This window comes from Cebus imitator, unplaced genomic scaffold (genome assembly GCF_001604975.1).
Source record: "Cebus imitator isolate Cc_AM_T3 unplaced genomic scaffold, Cebus_imitator-1.0 Scaffold777, whole genome shotgun sequence".
In the NCBI taxonomy this organism is placed as follows: domain Eukaryota; kingdom Metazoa; phylum Chordata; class Mammalia; order Primates; family Cebidae; genus Cebus; species Cebus imitator.
This window is the reverse complement of record NW_016108092.1, coordinates 321,193-327,637: the sequence shown is the minus strand read 5'-3', so window position 1 is coordinate 327,637 and position 6,445 is coordinate 321,193.

Below are 6,445 nucleotides of genomic sequence, written 5' to 3'. Positions count from 1 at the left end.
ATGTCAGATGTAGGTGATGGGTAGGAAGGCAGCAAATCACACTGCCACGTGTGTACCTATGCAACAATTTTGCATGTTCTTCACATGTACCCCCAAACCTAAAATGCAATAAAATAAATAAATGGGGAAAAAGAAATCAAATTTATCATCTAAGAGCTTCTGAAAGAAAAACTTCAAATTTAACTTGGACTTCTCAGGGTATCATCTCCAAAGAGTTAATAAGAGTCTCTTATATACTCACAGAATATAATTCACCTCAGAATTTTTGGGGTGTGCTGACCCTGTCAGAAATAGAAATGGGGTACTTCTAACCAATCCTAACCTAGGCATGTTGGAACATGTTGTGACCATTACTTTCAAACAGATTGTACATAATTCCAAAGTTGACTATCTGCTTTCATCATGGAGCTATTTCCAATATCATGTGTCCAGTGTGGTTCTTAATCTTGTTGGAGGTTCCATAAAAGCTGGGGAAAGTCTCTCTAGAAGAAACATTCTTTACACATACAGTTTACAGACCTCTCCTCCTAAATTATGGACCAGCAGGCTAAGCACCTTCAAATTAAGACTCTTATATTGTCTTTACCAGTAGATTAATTTTTAAACAACACTTACTGTGTGATCTTGGGCAGGCTTCCCAAATTCCTTACCTACTCTGCTTTCTCATTTTATTATTTTATTATAATCTTTTTGAAATAGACTAGTTTTAGAGCAGTTTTAGACTCACAGAAAAATAATGCAAAGTATAGAGTTCCTATACATCCCATTACCTCACACATGCGCAATCACCCCTACTATTGATATCCTCCACCATAATGGTACATTTTTTGCAACTGATGAACCTGCATTGATACTTCATTCATTCTTACCCAAAGTCCATAGCTTATGTGATGGTTCACACTTGGTGTTGTACATTCTTTGAGTTTTGACAAATGTATGATAACATGCAACCAAATTATAATATTATACAGAGTAGTTTCATTGCCCTAAAAATCCTCTGTGCTCTGCGTATTCATTCCATTAAAAATCACTGATTTTTAAGTGTTTTCATAGTTTTACCTTTTCAAAAATGTCATATAGCTGGAACCATATAGTTAGTAAAATTTTCAGACTGATTTCTTTCACTTAGTAATATGTATTTAGGTTTCCTCCATGTCTTTTCATGGCTTGACAGTAGCTTATTTCTTTTTAGTGCTGAGTAATACTCCATTGTCTTGATATATCAGTTTGTTTATCCATTAACTGACTTAAGAACATCTTGGTTCCTTTCAAGTTTTGGCAATTATAAATAAAGCTGTTGTATTCCTAGTTTGCTGATAGGTTGTATAACAAATGGGTGTTAAATTTTGTCAAATTCTTTTTCTGTATCTGTTCATATGATTATGTGATATTTCTTTTTTAGTCTGTTGATGTGATGGATTATCATTTATTCTTTAAAGAGCAGTAAATTAAATAGCACAGAAAATAATATCTACCTTGCAGTGTCATTTTAAGGCCTAAACTGACTAATGCATGTAAAAGGCCTAGCCTCTTACGAGGCATGTAATAGGAGTACAGTAACTTACCATTTGCTTCTTTTTAATCCCTCCAGCAAAGGTGTAAACTACTGATACTCAAGCCATGGCTCCCAATCTGCTCCCAGGAAAGCTCTAAATCTCCTGCTACCGGATCACCCAGGCACCTGGGAGGATGCTACCACCATGTTGCTACCTCAGCCTTCTGATCCTTGCTAACTTATCAAAGGGCAAGTTTCATGGTGTAGTTCTCCTACAATATCTTCAAAACAATAATTACCAATATATCATTAATTGTAAACACGAAATCTGTCTGAAAATCCTTAGTTTGCAGAAATATGGAAGTCATTTTTTGGAGCATTGATTTCTCCTCTGAATACATCATCACACACAGTTTTCTCATGCTTAGCAGTGTAAGTGCCTGCCAGATCATTACATATTACCTGATAAACAGATTTTTTTTGACCCTACAATCTGTGAAATATCACAACTGATACTGTGGAACAAAAAGTCCATGGCTTAGAGACCATCAGTGTTTAATTCCTCCCAGAGAGTGTTTGGAGAGATCCAGATTCAGGTCAGTGACTTAATGGAGCTTCCAAACATGTTGACCAGAAACAGGACAGACTCTGGCAGGAGTATTGTCCACAGGAAATTACATGCACACTTTGAGAATTGAGATGGCAAGAGATAAGCATTTTCTTAGGCTGGCTGGCATGAAGTTCTGAAACAGGCACATTTTGAAGATTAAGGCTTGCCTACTCTATCTTCTGTGCCCCCCTGACTTTCTTGTATAAAGTAGAACAGGGGGATCATGTGAACTTGGTTAAAGCTGAGGTCTAGCAAAATAATATGCTAAGACCGATATCGATCTTCCCTGTGTGTCCCAGAGCCAGGCCTGCCTCTGGAGGAATCCTGCTAGAGGGCCTGTGTGGCTGTGGGTGTGGGTTTTAGTCTGCCGAATCATTGCTCTTTATTATGATTACAACTAATGAGGCTATTGCTTTATAGGCAATTTTGTGGGCTTTCCTGCAGTTTTACTAGTTAGGAAGTAATTCATAACTATGAAGACTCTGTCTACTTCCTAAGTTCATGGGCCTAGGGAAGGGAGGTGTCCTACGTCAGAGGCACCAAATGAACTGCCATAGCACAAATCAGTCCCATTCATTCCATGCAACATCAGTCCCAACATCCACTGACAGCCCCCTTAGGGTTAGGCCCTGGGGTGGGGGTGGGAAGTTGGAGAGGCAGCAGGGATGAGGTTGACATAATCCAGGCCTTCACAGAGCTTGCAGTCTCGTGGTGGTAACAGACTTGCAAACAGGTCATTCAAAAGCCAAAAGCAAAGTCAAGAGAGCCCTGGAAAATCACCAGAAAGCACCTGGGATGCTGTTCAACTAAAAATCCCCAAATGAAAATGTCTTCAATCTAGAAAAAGAAGGCCATTGCCCTATTAGAAAAAAAAACTTTCCACAGATCCCAGCAACTTAAAGAAAACAGTTCAAACTTCAATTCTCACTTTCCATAAGCTGGCTCTATTCTACCTTATAACCTTATCTCCTCTGGCCAAGGTTTCCTTTTGTCCCTATGTTTTCTCACCCTTATTCTGTTTCCCTTGTCTAGTGGGATTTTAAAACAAATTTTAAAATAACTTTTATTATGAAAAGTATACAAGCTCGTGAAAATAAGTTAAGCTGATGGTGGCAGTAGCCTATCCAGAGCAGCTGCTTTGAAGACACAAGCGGCAGCAGGGGAGGCACAGCCAGGGCTGTGCACTCTGGAGCCAGTGGGTGCTGTAAACAGGTGATTCCAGTGGAAGTTTCACCAAGTTGGCATGGCAGTAGCCATGCTCCCAGGTGCAGCTGTAGCCACCCAGCCATAGCTCCAGATCCAGGCAACTCAGTGCTCTTGGGAGCCTGGGAAGTGCCTGCTTCTGCTCCCTGGCCTCTCCCTGCTCCTGGTGTCTGCTCCAGCGTGGAGCAATGTTGTGATCAACCAGATGGGTGTGCACATGCTTGAGGTGGCGTTGACATGCTAGCTTTCTGCTGCCTTGGCCCCCTCTGGACTTTGGGTACTTACAAGCACAGGATGGATGCTGAGGGGGCTTAGGGTGGCTTGGCATGGGTATGTGGGCACTCCTCAGTGTGGAAAACCTGGGCACCATGGGTAAAATGTTGATGACAGCAGACAGACAGGTTCCTGGGGGAAGGATTTGGTCCCCACTGAAACCTTACCTTCAAGACAGGGTCAGCCTGAAGCCTTGGGCCCAGAGGCTGGGCTGCCAGTTTCAGGTAGAGTCCACCACCTGTAGTGAGAACTTCATTGATGCTTTTCAGTTAATTGGATGGTGCTTTTTTGGGCCCACCCATGGCCACCCATGGACCAATCAGCATGCACTCCCTCCATTCTGAGCACATAAAAACCACCAGACCCAGCTAGACAGAGATACTCATCTGGATGACCTGCCTATGGAAAGGAACTACCCACTTCGGGTCTCTTGAGAGCTGTTCTGTCGCTCAGTAAAGCTCCTTTCCGCCTTGCTCACCCTCCAGTTGTCCACAAAACTTAATTCTTCCTGCACATGGGACAAGAACACAGGATCTACAGAACCGCTGGAGCAAAAGGAGCTATAATACATTCCTTATTGGCTTTCTGAGCTTTGGGTGGTGACATGCTCTTGGACTATGGGAGTGAAGAGTGGCAACCCTTCTGGGGGACCAAACCTTGGGATTCCTTGAGCCAAACCTGCTGTAACACTATAGCCCTCCTTCCCTCTGCCAGTGCTGGGCAGCCTACCTGCACAACAGGAAACAGCAGCAGAGCCAGGCAAGCCCGGCAGCCACCAGCTGGAGTGAGGCAGTAGGACTGATAGAGCTGTAATACAAATGGGCTAAAACACACCCTTCCAAAACACTCCCCCGCCCTGCACTCACCACACTGAGGGCCACAAGAAGGAGAGAAGAGCTGTGGCCCTTCTGGATGCCCAGACCTCAAGGCTCCCTGAGCCAGGGTTGTGACATGCTGTAAAACCCTCTTTGGGGTTCTCTGGTTCCTGGCATCTCTGAGCTTTCAGGTGCCACCACATTTTCTATTATCCAGATGCTGGTGCCAGCAGTGAAAGCAGCTTGCAGTACATCTGGTCTAGCTGCAGCCTCACATGGAGCTGGGCTTGTGTGCCTAGTTGTGAGCAGTGGCCAGGCCCTGTGCTTGCTCACTCAGACACCCCTTTTTGCTCCATGCCTGACTTTCCCCTGGCAGGCATGGAATCCAAGCCAGTAGCACAAACTGAGCACAGCCTGCCAGGCCTAGTGGGTGGAATGAGCCCAGTGGACGTGAGCAAAACTCAAACAGAGATGCCACTAGCCACAGTATCTGGCTGGTGGAGTGACACCCTAAGGATCCTGTGACAAAACCATCCAATGATGATACACTAAAAATGCTTATAATCTCCTTTTTCCCCATTTTTGGGATAATCAATGTAAAATCTGGTGCCTCTCCTTTCATGACTTTCTCTAGCCTTATATGAACATATAGTTCTCCGTTTTGAAGGCCAACTCCTCTTGCTTCTCCCTAGTCATTTCATATTCTAATCCTACCTATCTTCAAAAGCCATTTTCCATTTCTTCAAAAAGTCTTTCCAGATCTTCCTTCCAGTTGGAAGCAATCTTTACCATCTTCATGCTCAAACTATAATGATAACAACATAACAACAATAATAATGGCTAACGTTTTCTAAGGACCAAATACATACCTGCTCCTGATAACTATATGTACTTATCTATTTTAATCCTCACAACAAAAAGTGGGCACTATTTTATCCCTCTTATAAATAAAGAACCAGAGGCTCAGAAGATTTTAAAAACCTTGTCCAGGTTCCCCATAAGGAGAGGAGCTGGAACTTGAACCCAGGTCTGTGTGTTCTGAAGACAATGCCCTTTGCATTCCACTCTACTATTGTTTGACAGATTTCATATTTCCCCAACTGAACCTGAGTTCTCTAACAGAAAGACACACTGTGATGTATGGGGTATCATGAGCTCAGAAACTGTTGTGGAATGCTTCTTATCTTTTGAAGATGGCAGAGTAAAGTGTAATCAGTAGCTCACAGTTGATTAAAATGTCTGTGATAGAAGTGATTTTTCTCTACTCAGGACCCAAGATTTTAAATGTGAGGGAAAACTCTAAAAGCCCACACAAGTTAGATAAGTGAATTCTAGGTCTATACCTTATGACAGCTGTTATATAAAACATGAGGCCATTGTGCAGTTCAACTGTGTTTCTGTTCCTTGAAAGTATCTTGGGTATTACATTCAAGTGATTTAAGGTGGGGGTTATTTTAGCAGCCATAAATTACAGTCTATTTAAAGGCCTACTTGCTCTATGCCTCTTCTACTACCAATAATCAATATGCCAGTTCGGGATAAGACTTTTTCAGTTTGGGATAAGACTTCGTGATCATGTCCCAGAATTAAAACCTTCACAGGTTAAATAAGGTTCTCAGCTCCTCACCAGCAACCACTATGGTTTATTTGCAAATGGTCAAGTAAGTGCTGTCCTAGCACGAAGGACCCACAAATGGAAAGCAGAGACCTATTTCAATTCAATCTACTTTCTCATATTTTCTTATGCAGCATTCAGGCTAAGAATTTCTGAAGAAGGAAATACAATACTTCATAACATTAGTAAGTCTCTAGAAAAATTGTAAAACTTTTATTAAAATAATGGTAATCACCCATTTTTTTCTTTTTCTTTTTTTTTTTTTTTCAAAATTATCAAATAATCTTTATTTGACTAGGTAAGATTTAACTTTTGTATGCTTTTTTTCCCCATTTATTAATTTTATTGTATTTTAGGTTTTGGGGTACATGTGAAGAACATGCAAAATTGTTGCATAGGAACACACATGGCAGTGTGATTTGCTGCCTTCCTCC